Source organism: Mustela putorius, unplaced genomic scaffold (genome assembly GCF_011764305.1).
Source record: "Mustela putorius furo isolate JIRA1106 unplaced genomic scaffold, ASM1176430v1.1 tig00003962_pilon_pilon_pilon, whole genome shotgun sequence".
In the NCBI taxonomy this organism is placed as follows: domain Eukaryota; kingdom Metazoa; phylum Chordata; class Mammalia; order Carnivora; family Mustelidae; genus Mustela; species Mustela putorius.
In genome coordinates, this window is record NW_025422106.1 from 17,122,092 (window position 1) to 17,140,903 (window position 18,812).

General features: G+C 48.6%; 1 long non-coding RNA gene across 4 annotated transcripts in view; it reads left to right on the forward strand.

Annotated features, from left to right (window-relative positions):
• Positions 1–17,327, forward strand: part of LOC101685857 — a 32,807-nt gene extending 15,480 nt beyond the window's left edge. Inside the window, exons 2-6 of one of the 4 annotated variants that reach the window (XR_001178578.2) lie at positions 2,804–10,583; positions 11,033–11,106; positions 11,435–11,594; positions 11,842–12,077; positions 16,683–17,327. This is a non-coding gene — a long non-coding RNA (uncharacterized LOC101685857). Of the gene's footprint in view, positions 1–2,803; positions 10,584–11,032; positions 11,107–11,434; positions 11,595–11,841; positions 12,307–16,682 lie in introns of those variants that run through there. The other 3 variants (XR_001178579.2, XR_199072.3, XR_001178580.2) reach the window with 3 other exon arrangements.
• Positions 17,328–18,812: the final 1,485 nt, after the last annotated feature.

Below are 18,812 nucleotides of genomic sequence, written 5' to 3' on the forward strand. Positions count from 1 at the left end.
CCACCCTGTCCACGGAAGCTTTGGAAAGGAGGTGGTGGGTGGGTCAGGGGAAGGTGAAGAGCAGGGGTGTAGAGGCACAGATAGGGAAGTCCTCCAACAGGTCCCTGTTCAAGCGAACTCATCACATCATTTTAGCCTCTGCCGCCTGGCCACTCTCTGGACTTTGTCATCTCCCTGAACTTCTGCATTTCATGAAGTTCATCTTAGTAATCCATTTCTTTGACCGCAGCCTTCTGCTTCCTTCCCCTTCAGCAATTCCACAGGCCCTGTGTCAGCAGGTCCAGGGCCCTCCGCCCCTACCTGGCTTCCTTTCCTTCCCGGCTTGCTCATCTCTCATTTCCGCAGGGGTCCGTCCTGTCTCCCCACCATGGGCCAGTGCCCCATTGCGGGCCATGCAAAGGCCCCCTAATTCCTGACCCTCGGGCCATCAGGCTGGCTGGAGTCTCGCCATCCTAATGACCACACCAGCCACGCTGTCCCCACGTGCCTCGTTCCCTCCATCCTCTGAACCCCGCACAGGCACAGCACCCGTCACCAGGCCCTCACATCTCAGGCTCCAGGCTCAGGACACAAAATACCTCTTGGGGAAGCAGAGGCTGTGCAGTGGTTAGAATTCCCCCGTGCCCACACCCCCATTCTCATGCTATTGCCTCTCTTCTCTCCTGCTGTAGAAGAGCTCGTCCCTCGTGTCAAGGGGCACTGCTCCATCTACATCCATGAGCTGTTGCAGACTTTTCCAGAACCTGGCATTCTCCTTTCCTCTGTGCGATTCCTGGCTCTCTCTTTCTACTCTTCCTTCCCTTTCCCCAGCCAGCAATGCTCAGGTCTTCATTGTTCAAAAAAACGTATTTCCCTTATTCCTGCCTTCCCTCAAGCAATGCCGTGCTCTCTTTCCTCCGTTTCCTGGGAAAAATTCTTTCTTTCTTTCTTTCTTTCTTTTTTTTTAAAAGATTTTATTTACTTACTTGAGAGAGACAGAGAGAGAGAGAGAGAGAGTGCAAGCATGAGCAAGGGGAGAGGCAGAGGGAGAGGGAGAAGCAGGCTCCCCACTGAGTAGGGAGCCCGATGCGGGGCTCGATCCCGGGACCCTGGGATCATGACCTGAGATGAAGGCAGATACTTAATGACTAAGTCCCCCCCCCCAGGTACCCCAACCTGGGAAAAAGTCCTTGAATAACTGATCTCTATGTGTGGTCTCTGTATTCTCACCTACAATGAAGTCCTCAAGCAGTTGCCATATACTTTCTACATCCATCGCTTGAGCTGAAATCCTTAGGGTCTCATCGGGGACCTTCTTATCTCTTCCTGCAGTGGAGTCTTGACAACTCTGATCCCGGGGACCACTGCCCCGTTAACACCATCTGCAGCTTGCTCTTCCGGGAAATGCTGCCCACTGTTGTGTCCAAGGCTCTGTTCTCTTTTCCCATTCCTCCCTGCTGCTCCCTTGGATACTGTGCTCCCTTGCTTCTCTGCTCTGTGCCTCCTTGGATATCGCTGTTTGCAAGGCGCTCGTGCTTCAACTCCCACTGGCGTGAGCAAACTGGTGACCCATGGCTTGGTTCTGTTTGCATGGTGAATAAAAAGAAGACAGTTGGGGTGCCTGGGTGGCTCAGTGGGTTAAGCCTCAGCCTTTGGCTCTGGTCATGATCCCAGGGTCCTGGGATGGAGCCCCATATCGGGTTCCCTGCTCAGCGGGGAGCCTGCTCCCCCACCCCCCCGCCACCCGCCTGCTGCTCTGCCTACTTGTGATCTCTCCCTCTCTGTCAAATAAATATATAAAATCTTAAAAAGAAAAGAAGACAATTAATTGCTAACGTGTAAAATCAGGCGGTTTCTCACTTAAAATTGGGGGCATCTGGTTTGTCTTGGTAGAATCGGATCTGGCAGCACCGACCCCCAATCCCATGTGGCAGAAACCCATGACAACGGAGTGACAGCTGTCCCTTTGGATGGAGCACCGGCTCTTGGCTTCCCTGGAGATGGCCCTCCCACCCCCACGGCTGCTCTGTTGCTTGCTGCTGGCCTTCTTCCACTCATGTGTCTTCTCTACCTGGCCCCCGTGGTAGCTAAATGTGTTACCCTGGGTCTAGACTCTCTTTCCTCTGGACTCCCATATTCAAACTCTCATTATCCTGCAGAACTCTGCAGGCAAGCTCTAGACTTGTACTTCTCTCCACCTCCTGGGCCTGTACACCTGGGTGTTCCCTACTTCCAATGGGACATCCTTCCTTCTTGGTATCTCCCCTTTCCCTCCCTCTCTTTTCCCTGCCTCTCTCCCTTCCTTTCCTTCTTTCAACCAAGAAGCATTAAACCGCTGTGACAGATGAGACCTCTCTACCCAAGAGGGCTTCAGGGAATCAGTTTGGTTAGGAGATACGGTAGAGGACTGTGTTGGGGTTGGGCGTGCCTACGAGAAAATCTTTTTCCTTAGTTTATTCCTTTGGGGTGGCTTTGGGCAGAAAGTCTATGGAGAATTTTTTTTTAAGTTTTTATTTCAATCCTCGTTAGTTACCATACAGTGTGATGCTAGTTTCAGGCATACAATACAGTGATTCAACAATTCCATACATCACCCTGTACTCACCACAACAGGTGTGCGCCGTAATCCCCATCACCTGTTTAACCCATGCCCACCTCCCCCCCTCCCTTCTGGTAACCCTAGGTTTGTTCTCTATAGTGAAGAGTCTGTTTCTTGGTTTGCATCTCGCTCTCTCTCTCTCTCGTCTATGGAGAATTTTTGAGGAGGGGTTTTAAGTTCCCCAAACCATGCCTTGATGCTATCTCCTTTTGCCTCTGCTTCCAGGTACAGTGCTGAGTGTGAGGAAGACAGAGACATCCTCAGCCCCTGGTCCCAGACCAGCCTCGCCCACTAAGAATTCACCCATCTGCTCCCAGAGATGGCCAAGCTTGAAAGCAGGGCTTAGATTTCTACGCTCACCTCCTGCTACATCCATTTGGCCTCCAAGCCCTGTCCGTTGCACTACTGAGGCATCTTTAGCAAGCATTTCCTCTTCCTTGTCCCAAAGGACCCGCCTTCGTTTAAATCCTATTAAAACAATGAATATGATTTCCTGCCAAACAGAAGCTCCACCATCTGGTCCATGCTTTGTACTGATAGCAAATCGATCTACCCCAAGCCATCAATCTGGTCTACCAAGAGAGTTTCAGCAGCTCTCTGTTTTGACTTGACAGAGTTCAACTCGTTCCTAGAGCCATTCCTGGAGCTAACTCCTTCCATCTAGCCATCAGGCCGAGTGCCTGGCCATGGCTTACCTTCCAGACCACATCTCATGAGTTATTTCTTTCAGTTACTCTAGGCTCTAGTTAACACCTAATGGCTCATTCTCGAAGAATCCAGCCCAGGCTCTCATTGTTTCCTCTGCTGGAATGGTTGCTGGGCCTTCTCCAAGAAGTCTTTCCAGACTCCTTTTGACTTGTGAGCCTTTGTGATCCCGTATGTTACACTTTTCTTTCTATGATGTTGGGAGCACCTTGTATTTTAAAGGTTCTTTATCTGTTTATCTACGGCACGATGCTGTAAGCAAGGATAGGCAGGATCTATCTGTTCTCTGACTTTATCCCAGCATATAGGAGAGGGCCTGACATTCATTCATTCATTCATTCACCATTCATTTATTCATTTACTTAACAAGTGGTAATTAAATGCTTTGTCCATGCTAGACAGGAGCTCTGTACGAGGCCCAGGTTTGCTGAACGCATGAATGGAGAGCTTGGGTGTGACGAGACCTCAGCTATTAAGGGAGTTAAAACCTGAAAGAAATCTGACTCTGATGTTTTGACTGTATTTTGACTGGGTCTGAGCTGTCCTGGGCATTGGCCCAATGGACACCTCCCACTGACTCAGTGTGATACCTTGGCTAAGGGGTTAGCTATGTGGGTCCTCAGCCATAGAAGGGAAATGGTAAAATTCTGACCCCCTGTGTAATGCCGAGGTTCCTTTGCTCCATTGCTTCTCTTCGAGGGCAGCTGCGGAGGAAGGAAGTCTCTCAGTTCTGGAAATTCCCCCATCGGATGGGCCGTTTGGCTTCATGCCCACAGGTCAGAATTAGCATCATTGCACCTCCTACCCATAGCAACCCTGCGGGATGGGCAGGTCTGGGGACAATCATGCCATCACAGGGAGAGGTCAAATGACCTACCTGCCTAAGGTCAAATGTGAGAAGGTACCCGAGCAAGGTTGGAAGGAAGCAGGTCTCCCGTCTCTGTGTTCCGAGCCGGCTTGAACTCCCCCCACCCCCCTCACTGCTCTGGCAGGCACCCTGGTGAGAAAGTGGGTCTGGACACCCAGATTAGAAACCCAGTGTGGTCTAGGCTAGGCTCTGCTCTCCCATCTTGGCCCACACCGCATCCCCCTCATTCCTGTCTCTCGGATGGGTTTTGCAATGCCATCCTTCTTCTCTTCCTTGCTCTGGGCCAAACATCAAGATCCTGCTTCCCTTTCTAGACATCCGCGTCTGCTGCTCAGTTTTCCTTCCAGTGGTTTTTGCTAGTTCTCCATTTCTCTCTTCTCTCTCATTTCATTTTTGTGTCCTTGGGACGCATCATCCTAATGAGACATCCCGTTTTGAAGGATGACGTAAGTTTTTCCGGGAGTGCTTGAGTCTGTAAGCCTTCTAAGAAAAAGAAAGTCATAAAACCCCTTCTCTCTTCCGTTATTTGCATCTGGCAAAACAAAGGAACCGCACCTGCCCAAGCCCCTGCTGGCTTCTCAACCAGGCCCACAGGGAAACCAAGAGGCAGCTCTGACTCTAGAGCTTTCCTGCAAGCCAACCAGAGCTCAGAGCGGCTAACTCCCTGTGAATGTAGGAGACCACCCTATCTCTGGTGGGTGCAGCCCCAGGTGAAGGGGCCGTTCGATGGGTGCACTGCAGCTCTGGGTTGAAAACAGAAAGGCGCCAAGGGGACGTTCAGCACCCACTCCCCATCTTGGAGACTGAGGCTCCTACAGCCAGAGGAAGCAGCGACTTACTCAAAGTCACAAATCAGTGACGGCTAATTGGGGCTGCCACCTCAGTCTCTGATTCCTCTCCTGGGAGGGGGTCTTTCCTCTCCCACAGGGTTCTTAAAGCATCAGGGGGCTCTGGTAAGTGAACTGTGGAATGGATTCTGGATCAATCCCTCGCAGTCACTTACTTCATGCCTTTGAGCTTGATGACATTGCCTGGAGGGGGTCATATCGTTGGGTCACATGCTGGCCACAGAGTCTTTACTCGTGTGATTTCGGCCCTCTGAGGTGCTGGTGAGGGAAACCGAGGCAAGGACCTCTTAACTGTTGGTCATCCACATGTCTGTCCCCAAAACGCACAGTCACCTGCTTGTGTCACAGAGTGGGAGATGCTCTGAAGCCAGCAGGGGATCCATCCCCAAGGAAGAGCCGTCCTCAGGGTTGCCACTCCCATGACTGTGGTGGAGGGACGCCGCACCTCACAGCTGGTCAAGACTGGTCAAGGCTGTTTGCCTATCATCTCTCATTTCCCACCTCCACAACAACCCAGGGGGATAGACACTCCGTGTTCCCCTTTGCCAAGTGAGAACTCAAGGTTCAGAGGAGTTAAGCACCTCAGACGGGGCCCTGTAGCTAGAACCTGCCAGAACCAAAGCTCTGAATCTGGGGCTTTTGGGCTGTCCTGCTCTCCCACACAAATTCATAGTCCTAAAGCTCATCCGTCCTGAGCATCTCCCACAACCAGGTTTCCTCAGGCCCTCCCAGCAAGCTGGTGAAGTCCCCCCTCCCCGAGGGTCAGTGGTGAAGTAGCTAAAGTGGGCTGCACATTCGGGGCACGTTCTGTGGCCCGGGCTTGCCCAAGCCTGCAGCCTGGAGGAGAAATCGGGAGCCCTCCAGGCCGACGGGCCAGGCTGGGACTTCCTGCCCAGAGGTCTCTTTCTCTCTGCTGAGTCCCGCTGGGCCTCTGAGAGAAACAGAGAGGCCTTCTGTCGGAGCAGCCTGGGGTTTCCTGTCCCCCTCACCTCTTCAGGACTCTTCAGGACCTCCGCTCTCTGGAGAGGGAAGCTAAGCCAGGAGTGGATAGCCAGTGAGGATTGGACAGCAGGGCTCTTAAAGGAAGACTGCTTTCATTCATTCACTCATGCACTCACTCATTCATTCATCCCTGCATCCTTTTACAAAGCTCTATAGTGATCTATTCTGCGAGAGACACTGCTCGCTGTTTGGGGGTCTGGGGTTGGTAGAACATGGCACAGGACTTCAAGGAGTTGAGTGTTGGTCCAGCAGGTTGAATAGAAAACTGTCAGTTGTCCTGAGCTCTTCTAGCTATAAAATCATCCCCTTCCAGCCCCTTCTTTGCCATCCTCTTCTTTGGGTTCTTAAAACATTTTTCCTGGGTACGAAAAGGCTCCCGGCTGGGCTTTCAGCCATCCTCCACCCCAATGCCGAAGGACTGAGATGCCAATCCATTGGGTCTCTTCCATGCTGAGAATCTCTCAATGGTCCTTCTGAGTCCTCAGGGTAAAGTCCAAGCCCATCAGCATGTCTATCCGGAACTTGGTCGTGGCTCAGTCCCTTCCTCTCTCTCTAGCTTCCCTTCAAACTTCAGGCACTCAGGCTCCAGAAAAGCCAAAGTGGTTTTCAGGGACTCCCCCCACTCCCTCCTCTACCAAGATCACACTTCTGGGTCTTTGCACATAAGCCATTTGCTCTTTCTGGAGACTCTTACCCTTCTTCACCAGCCAACTTCTACTCATTCTGCAAAACCCAGTTCAGAGGCCCTTTCCTCCTGGAAGCCAAGGCTAGAAAAGATGCCAGTATTCTACATTTCTACAGCATTTAGAAATGTATTTCAGTGTTTATCTATTCTCTTGGTCTTGCTAGTCTCCCCCTCCCCATTTATCTGGGAGACCATGGTTCCCCAAGACATAGATAATGCCTGGACAAAGACAGTGCTTAATAATGTTCTACTGAACGAACACAAGGGAAATTCCAAAGACAGAAACTTATTTATCCTCCCTGCTCTAAAACCACTTGCAAAATGCAGCCAACTTGGTCCACCCTCCAGGGTGTCTGGAGCTCAGAAGGAAGGAATGTGTCTGTGATTTTCTGGAGAACAAAAGGGTTACTTTCAAGCCCGCAGATGTGGCAAAAAGAAGGAGCAGCTGTTAATCATTGTAACTGGGAAAGTCCGCACACTTTCCTGTGGTTTTTCGCTACAACATAGGTCCTTGGACAGATTTCAAGAGGAAAATAACAAGCTATTTGACCTTTTCCTCTTGCTAGCCAGCATTTTTTGCTCTCTGCTCCACGGCCACAGTTTCAATCTAGGATGATTCCGTTCTTCCCACTCTAGGGCTGGAGCTTGCAGAACTAGCCCTGTGCACAGGTGTCTTGCTGGCCCCAGGAGCTGAGATCCGTGGACTTGCCACCTGTTACATGTCTTGGAATCTAGAGAGAGCCAGTGAGTTCTTCAACTTCCTTCTTGCTGCCCTGCCATGGATTCATTCTCATTGCAGAAAAGTGCTGTAGAGAGAATGACAGTTATCAGCAGGCCTACCACTTCCGAGGAAGTTAGAAGAGGTGGGATATTTCCGCTGGATGCTTTACATCTTAATTCATGAAAATAATCAGAATGTCCCACCAGAATAGATACTGGGTCTATATGGACCCATTAAACCATTAAACTGCCTTGGTGAAGTTCACCTCTGTTAGTTCTCTCTGCAGATGAAAAAACTGGGCTGGCGGGGTAAAGCGACTTGGTCAAGGTCACACAATCAGCTGAAATCAGAACTGAAATTAGAATCTAGGGCTTCTGACTCTTGTGTGGTCTGCCTTGGGCACCGTCTTGATAAGTGACAGCCTGTGCTCTCACTATCTAGCTGTCTGACACTGTGCAGACATGTCTGGGCACATCACCCTGACTCAGAAACATGTCTCATGTGCGCCAGAAGCAACTTTGCTACCGGAACCCAGGAGTCCCGTGTGTACCTTGGCCCACCTCCAGCTGTGAACCCAGACCCCAGCCAACCTGTAATTCTGGGGATTTGGCCTGGCCACCCCCTCTTCCTCCCCCCAGCTTCACCTCCCAGAGTCCATACCTGATGCTGGATGAGACCCCGTGTTCAGAAAAATTTCATCTTAGTCTTTGGGTTTGGGATTTTTTTTTTTTTTTTTTAACATCCTTACCTGAATAGACAGAAGGAAAAAGAGGGCATTCATCCTAGGGGTACAATCTACCTTTGCCGCTGATGTTTGTGTGCACATAACCAAACGCTGGGATCCAAGCTCCTCACCCATCAGTGGATCCCAAGGGCCCGGAATTCTCCTTGTTAGGGTGTGTCATTCAGCTAAAGCTCATCCTGAGTTTTGGCATTCTACCTTTGCGATGTTTTCATATGTCTTTGTAAAACCGTTCTCTGACAGACCTAGTGATTTTCTTTAAAATGACTCACATTTTTTTTTTTTTTACTTAAATACATGTGTTTTGAAAGGAAACATTTTATGACTGCTATAAATGTGAAACCAATATTGTTTGCTATTCTTGCCATCAAAATAAACATTGTTTTTCGATTGGAGCTGGATGCACTTGCCTGCCTGATGTCGGAGCTCTGAGCTTACTCTCTTGTTGAAGAGAGGGAGAGGGAGACAGAGAGAAGGGGGAGGAGGTTGGTAAGTGCTGAGGCTTTCTCCTTGACCGGATCAAAAATGTTAAAAGACAGCTGAAAAGGGAATGTCTTTCCCTACGAGAGCCTTGCTGCTCTTGAAAGCTCTGGTCTAAGAAAACGGTGGGTCGGGAGCCCTGCCTGCCTCGGGGCTCACCTGGGCTAGTTAGCAGAGTGACTCTCACTCATGGACACAGCATGGGGCTCGCGGAGCTGATATCCTGATAGTGGGTTCTACTGAGGACCCACACATCTTCCTGAGGCCACGTGGGGTAGAGCCACCTGACCTGGGTCTCACCAGGGCGAATGGCCAGGTGGAGTGTGGGGACAAGTGGCTGAGGGCAGGGTGTCCTTGGAGAGGTGAGGTGATGCTAATGGGTGATGGGGAAGCCCCAAGGGAGACTTGGCTCCATCCGATTTGCCCAGCTGTGGCTCTAGGGGGACTCTGGGGGATCAGAGTGGGGGGAGCTGGCTGCTGTCCCCTAGAAGGGGACTTGGGGAAAGCAAAGTCTGGCCAAAGGCCCTCTGGGTGGCTGCACAGAGCTCCTCACGTGAACCTTGGGGAAAGGCCCCAGGGCTGAAGGACTTCCTCTTCTAATGGACAGAACAGCCCCTAGTTGCTCTGCATTTCACAAAAGAGAAGGGAAACTTCCCAGAAAAGCCACAGGAGATATGCTGACGGTGGGGCAGGGGAGGTGAAGAAGGGCCACCAAGCACGGTGGGTAGAAGGGGTGTTTGCGTGCAGCACGGGGAGGGGAGATGCCAGCACACCCCAATGGAACCCCACTTGCCAGTCATGGAGGCGAGGGTAGGACAAGCGTTCTCTCCTGTTAACCTCACCATTTCATCATCTCTAGTGAACCCAGGAAGAAATGGAGGCCCAGAGAGTCCGCACTGCCGAAGATCACACAGCTGGGGAGAGACCTTGAGCCTCCAGGTTGGGAATGTAGACCCGACCTGATGTGCACGGGGCCTGGCCTCCCTCTGAAGAACAGCTGGACTGTGGACAAGGTGAGGCTGTGCCTCTAACAAGCACAAGATCACGGTCAACCCCCACCCCTCAGACCTGTGCTGCCCACACCCTGATGCATCTTACCTTCATTCTGTGAAGCTACTCCTTTCCCCCTTTCTGGGGCAAAGCAACAACCTGTGAAGTTGTGTTCATGCATGGAGGTCCCTCTGGCCCCGACCACCAGAGTGCCTGCAGTGGCTTCATCCTCTGCTCTGGGTGGGGAGAAGCCATAAGGAACAGGTGGCCTGGATGGCAGCTGGGAGGAGGGACAGGGTAGCTGGGTGGCCTCACCTCAGGCCACTGGGCAGCTCCACCAGTGGAGCTGGAAAAAGTCCAAGCCTTCAGGCTCAAAGGACAGGCTTATTCATGGGGATGATTCTCCTTTTTAGGGATGATAAACATAGATGGGAGTTTCCCAATTTCAGGGTCTGGGAGGAAATTCCAGACTTTCTGTTGAAGGCTGAGAAAACAGAGGGACTCTGGCCCTTTGGAAGTGGGGACATCAGGAGAAGCGAGGGGCAGAGGGGTAAGGGACATGCACAGAGGAATTGGGGCTTGGCTTGGATGCCTGGCCCCGGCTTCTTTGGGAATCAAAGGGAGGAGAGGGCAGCAGGGCAGGAAATGTCAGGAAGCTCACTCTTGTGGTTGAGCTTCCGTCCCTGGCTCTGTAGGGCCACGAGTGTATGGCTGCATCTTGGCCCTGGTGTTGCCTTGCTTTCCTTCTGTCCCCCTGCAGAGAACCGAGCCAAGGACGTTTGTGGGAAATGACCCTAGAAGACGAAGTCCTATGGCGCTGGTCCCATGACCTTCCCCGGGGGATCCCCTTCCCATATTGTCATCTCCCCAGTGGCAGTGACGCACATGCAGTGGGAGTCGGTGTCCAGGGGCTCCCATGATAGAAACAGCATGTTGCCCTTTATTAAGATAGGGTCATCAAAATGTGAGTGTTGGAGCTCCCCCGCAGTGGGTCTGGGTATATTGGGTATACTGGGTGATCTATGGCAAAAATCCTGATCTGGAGTTCGCAGGGTCTCAGTTCTTGGGGTCTGATGGGAGGCAGAGGGAGGCAGTGGAGAGCTAGGCAGCCTGGGGGGCAGGGGTGGAATTGCATTCCCGGGAGGGGGTGCAGGGCAGCTCAGCCAGGACAGTCCCCGCATGGGTAACTGGAAGGACTCTAGTGCAGAGCGGGGGCCCAGGCACCCGATGAGGACAGCGGGTGGTGACAGATAGCCTGTCAGTGCTTTCCAAGTTTGGGCTTGCACCCACTGTGCAGGGTGAGGGACGACGAGCTGGAATGGGCTCCTGGCACTTGGTATGAGGCTACAAGGTGCAAAAAATGTGCAAAGAAAAAAAAAGATCACTATTTGCTTTTCTTTTTATTCCTCCCAGTACCTGCAAGAAATCCTTTCTGCAGCTGCCGAGAGTGAAATGTTGGTGGTTAAGGGTTTGAGTCTGCCCAGCCGGTGAGGGGCCTGTCCAGGGTCACAACACTGTTCCGCGTGACCTGAAGAATGTCTTGGGGCAGCCGGTCACCTTCCTGTGTGTGTGTGCATGTGGGGGGCGGGGGCGGAGGATAAGACAAACGCGCTAGTACCTATCACAGAGTGACAGGCTGTGAACCACCCGTGGGAGGTGCTGTGTGTCCCAAAGGGGACCCCCTCATCCCACGTACAGTGGCCAGTGTGGAGAGAGATGGTGATGAGATGGAGGTTTGCCCACCGAGAGAGGAAGGGGGGTCCCACGTACAAAACACTGTAAAGATCAGCTTGGGCATCTCTCTCTTCCCCTAAGCCTTTGTCCAGACTGTCAATGACCGGAACCAGCCCTGGGACCCAGGCAAGGCCACTCTCGAAGTTTCCTCGAGTACATGGTGCAGACCAGGGCTTCTCAACACTGAGCTGGGCTGAACCACGGATTGGAGCCCAGGCTTCAAGAGGAGGGAACTGACCAGGTTGGGAACTGACTTTGACTGTGTTCAGTGTGATGCGTTTAGACTCACTGATCCTCACCTTAGTCTCTACAAGACAATCAGGGATGGGGTGAAGTGTTCACAAGGAGCAGAGGGAAGAGAGAAGAAGTGAGATGAGGAGGGTTGGGGATGAAAAGGAGTGAAGATTGGCCTGCGTCCTCTTAGCAAGGGGCATCGCATTGAATCCTTGCAATGTTCACGGTCAGTGTGTTCTGCTTTTGTTCATTAGGCTGAACCTGATGGTCAGTGAGCTACAGTGACTTGCCTGAGGTGATCAGGTTCACACCTGACCTATTTGCGGTGTGCCCCAAGACTGCTTGACTGCAAAGTCCAGAGTTGTGTTCCCTCCTCCACTCTTCCTCCCAAGACCGTCTGCACACTGATCCCTTCACCAGAGCATTCTACAGCGGCGACTCTCCATTCCATTTTAGTGAAGGCTACCTCAGAGCCATCGAAGCATCGAGAGTAAGTCTTTCAGTCAACTCAGAAGAAGGAGACCTGAGCAGCTTAAGGAAGGGGACTATACGATTGGAAAAGAAGTGTAGAATGAATGCCCTGTCTCATGTTTGGGTGGCTACCACCCAGCCTCAGAAAAACAGCTTCAATTCAAAGCCTATGTCCTACTTTTTACTTTTCCCTACTTCCTGATTTGGAAATACAAGTAGTAAGCTGTATATAGCAGCCTTTCATACAACACATGCATCTATTACTTTTTCCATGTCTCCAAGTCACTGGGTGTGGCTTGGTCTACTTAGTTCCAGAAACCACTTACAAGAGCCAGGTCATAGGAGTAAATTTAACCTCAAACCAGATCATTGGGTCTGTAGGACGTGACCTCTTTTTACACTGATGATTCATGTATTGAGTCAAAGTTGGGTTTGGGGCCTTCTAGAGCCAAGGAGTCTAGTTATTGGGTCTTTTCCTCTCTTGGAGATGGTTCTTTTCTGATCGGGCTGTGTTTTATAAACTGCATGTAGAAAATGGAACATTTGACCGACCTTCCTTCTTTCCTTCTTCTTTCTTACATTTATTGGAATGCATATTATGCTCCTGCCCTTATTGTGAGGAATGAGGAAAACTCCTTGCCCTCAGGGAGGGTGTTCAGGGTCTACAGACCCCCAAATGACTTGGCAAATCCCAACATTACACCTACTGCAATGAAAGTTTGCATAGAACCCCGCATCCAAATCTGCCAAAGGAGGAAAACTTCAGTTACAAATGTTCAGAGCCTGGATACGGCCTTTGCGATGGAAGAGGGGTTTCCTCTAGGGTCTAGTTCTTTTCTGTAGAGCCAAGATGGTCTCAGGGGACCACCGCAGCCCAGCCAGAAACAGGTAGGCAGTCAGGACAGGTGAAGCAGGAAAGGGGGTGATCTTTTGTCTTGAGCTGAAGCCCACTGATGAAGAGAACATGGTAACAGGTCTCCCGGGACTCACCTGGCTCCTCCCTCAGAGATGTTGGGAACTCGGGGCCCGGGGCTGTTGGAGATGTCACCTTTAAGACAGTGGTGGCTGTGGCTGCCTTCTTGGGCCTTGTGATGGTACTTCTAGTATGTCTAGGCCCCATCAGATCAGTTACCCGCACAAGGAAAGAACCATGATATTAAATCACGAAGGATTTTCCAATAAAGTGGTTGAAGGGGGTGGGGGAAGGGAAGCCAACTGGGCTTCAGAAGGGACAGAGGCCAATTTCCTTTAGTCTGGAGCTCCAAGTATACAGCAGAATTTCCTGATTTCTTGTCTCAGATTTTAAGGCCACCTTGGGGCTATCTGGCCTATGGTGTGTACCAGAGGTTTGATGTTGTGATCTCAGAGCTGGACAGGGGCCATCCTTTCTCCAGCCCCTGTTGTCTCCCTCCCAGAGTCTGATAGAGTCTCACACAGTTCTGGAGAAAGGGCAGTTCACCAGTAACTAGGAGAACCATGAATGGTTAACAGAATGGGAGCCCATTCTGCACCATGAAGGGTATGGGGGAGATTAATTTCTTCTCAACAATAACTGTTCTCCCCACCAGTTCCCAGTTCAGCCAGTAGCTACCCCAGGCACGAATAGAAGGAAGGGGACCCTCTCCTTTGTTGGATGTCTGATGTGAATATTCTGTACCTGTGTGTGCACGTGTGCGTTGGAGTGGAAAGAGCTACCATGCTGTTGTAGCAGTAGATTCCCGAAGAAAGCAGAGAAACAAGAGTCATTGGAGACCAGGTCTTTGGGTGGGCAGGTATGCGCTTTCGAGTATGGCCAACTGTTGAGAGAAATTTCTGGACCCATACAAACGTTCCCATGCCCTAAAATGGGTATGTTATTATTTGCTTTCACTTACCCACAACCTCCACACAGCCCCAGGCCTTGGTCTCTGACTCGAAATGACAGACACCATGACAGATACAAAAATGAAGATGAGTCATCCTCAAATTTTGCTTTTTTGATCGATAAAATACCTGCTGTGCATGCAGGCTCCCATCTGTGACTGCTGTTTGCAACCAACCCATCAGGTTGCTCTCAGGACAAGCTCACGTTCCAGAAATTAATCTATCTATCTTGCAAGAAAAAACATGTTACCGCGAGAGCCTCTCAGGAGTGTGCTTTGACGTCAGTGTTCCATGAAAGAGGAAGGGATGAGAAAGGGGGTTGACGGAGGACAAGGTGTGATGGAAACCGTAAATGGTATCGTTGTTTTTGACACAACTCTCTGGGCCACCCTGGTGCACTGCCATCCTCCCTCAAGACTGACCCCTTTCATGAAACTCTGGTTTTCCAGAATGACCCGAAGGCTTTCTGAAAATGCAGATTTCTGGGCTCTTCCTGCCAAGATCCAGTAGATATATGCAGCAGGGAAAACAAATTTTACACCAGCCATCCCACTGTGTCAATGCCTGAACGAGATAATGATTCATTTCTCAAGCCACAATCCAGTATAAGTTAGTGGGGTGGAGTTCTCTGGAGTTGATCTGGACATATTCTTCTCCTGGTTATTCTGGGACCCCAGACTCCTCCATCTTGGCTTCTACCCTTCCTTGTAGCTTCAGAGTCCTCAGATAAGAGCATGAAATGAAGGGGTGCAGAGAGGACACACCTGCTCTTAATTTCTGCAGCAAAGAGGTGACCGTGTTACTTCCATTCACCTCCCATTCGTGAGACCTGGTTCCACACCTCCATGCTGCGCCCCGGGGAAATAGTGTCTAATGCCCAGAAGGGAAAGGGATCTTGGTGAAAAGTTAGCCAGACCCAGCCACTATCTGGGATGGGGACATACATGTTATTTGCTACAAGCATCCTTGGCAACTCTAACAAAGATGGCATGATGCCCATATTCTTGAGAAATACTTAGCCACAGACACCTGCGTGGGTAATAGCAGGTGGGTGCTAATCCACTTACAGATCGTGGAGCCTGGCTCGTGGGGGCAGACATGTAAATATACAAAGTAAACCTCCAGAGCGATCTAGTGTTTTCAGGGTGGTGGTTCTTATCCGCACGGAAGGTTCTTGTCTGCACGGAAGGTCTCCAGCTGCTGCTCCAGCCCACAATTCCCCGTCCCCGGGACTGGAAGACTCCTCACATCCCTTGGGAACTTGCGTTCTTCTATAAAGTGGGAATGTGAACACACGACATCAGATTAAGTCAGTCGAAGGTCTATTAGTAACCAGCCATGCAGTAGGTATACAATAAATGTTACAAGTATTTAGCAGAGCGTGGTCAAAGGGTTACAAACTTCCAGTGAGTACATGAATATGTTATGGGGTTGTCACTGACCCCATGGACACTATGCTTACCAATATTGTATGTTTCAAAGTTGCTAAGAAAGTAGATATTACAAGTTTGTCATACAGGGGTGAGGGCGGGGAGAAATTGTAACTACGTGAAACAGGTTGAGTAGACTCATGACAATCATTTTGTGATACATGCACACATCAGATCATTATGCTTACGAATTTAACTAATACAAGATTACATATCAGTTGTATCTCAGGAAAACTGGGGGAAAATTATCGTCAAAATGAGAACATAAAAAAACTTGTATTGACCACTGTGAGCTTGATAGTTTCCCAATACTTAAAGGTTTCATGGGTGCATGGTGGCTCTGTCATTAGACATCTGCTTTCCGCTCAAGTCATGATCCCAGGGTGCCGGGATCCAGTCCACTCAGTGGGGAGTCTGCTTCTTCCTCTCCTTCTGCTTCTCTCTCTGTCTCTCATGAGTAAATAAATAAAAGATTTGAAAAAAAATAAATTAAAAATACTTTGCTGGTGAGATTAGTGAATCTAATATTTGACACTATGTAATAAAATCTGTCAACATTTGAATGTCTGCCTACCTGCATAAAGCAATACTTTCCAAATGACCAATGTTTAAATTTTTTTTGACTTGGTGAATGCTTTGATCACAATTCAGAATATTTACGTAAGATGGTTTCATCTGCTTTAAACTAATGAGAAAATTTTACTTAGTTTACTAGAAAGTGCAGAATGAAAAATGAACAAAGTTTTAGGCCCAATAAACAAATATGGGAAGGATTGATTTGGCCCATAAGAGCCAGATCTGATCCTCCTGACTGCTTTGTTATGTTGTTAAATTGGTTCAATGCAGCATGTGAGCAATTTTTGGAAGCCTCATCTTAAGATGATTGGATGCTACTTTTTCAAAATACAAAAAGAAAGAAAAAGTCTCATGGATATAATTCTGGCCATCTGTTCACAAAGGAAACAGGATTATTTTAAGTGAATTTTTAATTTTAGCATAATATTTATTTTTTTAAAGATTTTATTTATTTATTTGACAGATAGAGATCACGAGTAGGCACAGAGGCAGGCAGAGAGAGAAGGGGAAGCAGGATCCCTGCTGAGCGGAGAGACCAATGCGGGGCTCAATCCCAGGGCCCTGAGATCATGACCTGAGCCGAAGGCAGAAGCTTTAACCCACTGAGTCACCCAGGTGCCCCAGCACAATATTTCTTAAAGGGGACTGTTAATTGGGTAGGTAGCCAAAGAGTGTCTGAATTTCTTGTACTTCTTTAAAATTAAAAAATCGTTTTTGTATTTTTTGACATTATTTTATTTTTTAATGTTTTGTAGCTGTCAACACTCTGAGGTTTGGAGCCATGCAGACCCAGGTTCAAGTACTCACACTACAACCTACTAGCCCTGGGGAATAGAAGAAAGTCTACTTCCTTTTTCTTGATCTTCATTTTCTTATTTTCATAGTTGTAATTGATACCAGTGTCTCCATGAGGTTATTTTGAGGATTAAGTCAAGTAAATTTTTATAAAGCACTTAGCATTGTGCCTGACCCCTAGGAAATACTCAGTAAATGTTTTCTGTTATTTTATATACCACCATCAACATCGCTGACAGATAACCACTAATCATCTATCCTGATTGCTATCTGAAGGAAGAGTCCTTAGATCATGAAAGCAGTGTTAGTAGCAAGATAGCATAAAAAAGACAAAAGGGGCTTCAGGATAACAAAGTACTTCATAAGCTGTTGTCAATAAGCTATTGACATCGGGAAGCTTATATTTCTATGATAGGGACTAAGCAATCGCAAAAACCAGGGTAGTAAATATTCAATGTACATTATAATTGGAACTCATCATCTTTTATTCTCATGTAAAATACTCCATATCCATCAATTTGTCAATGATTAATTTGCATGATGTGATCTACAGAAGAAATTTTCCATACTTCAAATGTATTTTTCAATATATAGAAATCATTTTTTCCCCCAGTTCTACTTAGGTATAACTGACAAATATAATTATAAGAAATTTTTTTCTTAAAATGTATTTAGCAGAGGACTGGGCTTCTAAGGTCCAGGGAGAATGATGAAATCCATAGTCCAGGAATAGAGTCCACCCTTCTTATTCAAAGTGTGACACACTCACCAGCATTTTCCTCACTTGGACTTACTAGAAATGCAGGCTCTCAGGCCCCACCTAGGATCCACTGACTCAGTATCCATAATTTCCCAGGACCCGCAGGTGATTCTGCCATTTGACAAGATATGCCCAAAAAGAGAGACCACCTGGGGCCTCGTTAGCCCGAGTCCCTGCATTTGAGGAAGACACGGTAAGAGTGGAGTGTGAAGGGGTGCGGCCAGCACAGATGGCCTGGGAGAGAGCAGATGGTGGCAATCATGCTGGGAAGTTGTGATCTGCATGACCTCACAGACCTATTGGGCTGTCCTTGACCTTCCAATTGAGGGCGCCATTTTGGAGCTATCCTTCTCTCTGTCCTTCACTCAGGTGTGTGGTCCATATCTTGCTGAGACCTCTCTATTATTTCTTAGAAAAAGCATCTTTTTTGTTTTTGAGATTGAGGGATGATGATCTAGGACAGACATGGGCTCCTAGAAAAGGTGGGCACAGACTGAGTGTTGAAACTTTAGCATCCTAACTGGTGATGCCAACGGTCTAGAGATGATTGTGGCTCCAAATAGTTATTATGGAGGGGTACAGTTATGTTATGCTGACAAAAGATTGAAAGCAGATTGGACAAGACATTGAAATAACGGAGGGGAAACCCCACAGTATATAACCTTTGCATTGTGTGTGAAGAAGCCATAGCCCACTCCCATGGGCCTGGAAGACAGCATAAGTCAGCAGTCACATTAGTAATAAATGCAGGATCTCCATCTCTGTCAGGTTATCTAAATTCTGTTAACTAAATAATAACAAACAAATAAATAAAAGAATAAATAAACAATAAATAAAATAAACAAAACAAAACAAATAAAAACAAACAAAATAGCAACATTTATTTGTACGGAGCTTTACAATTATTTAACAATTTATTTATATGTTTGTTTATTTTTGGAAATATTTATTGAACATTTTCTGTGTATCAGAAGCTGGGCCAGGTACCAGGATTACAGTAGTGAAGGAACCATACATAGGCTCATCTCAATAGAATTTATGCTGAAGTGGTTTTTCACCATAGTGGGTTTGCTGAAGTTCTGTTGAACATTTACTATGTGCCAATCACTGGGCCAGGCACAGTAGCTCCCCACCACCTGCCAAGGAATCATCACAACTCTCTGATTTGACACCTTTACTATCTTCTTTACCCAACCAGGGTTGATCAGAGTACACACGTCTCAGAAGTTCAGAATTTCGCAAAGGGATTTAAATAGCTGTTGGTGGGTCAACGAACAACCCACATTCTTGACTGTTAGATGCTCACCCTTTACGACCTTGACCTATACAT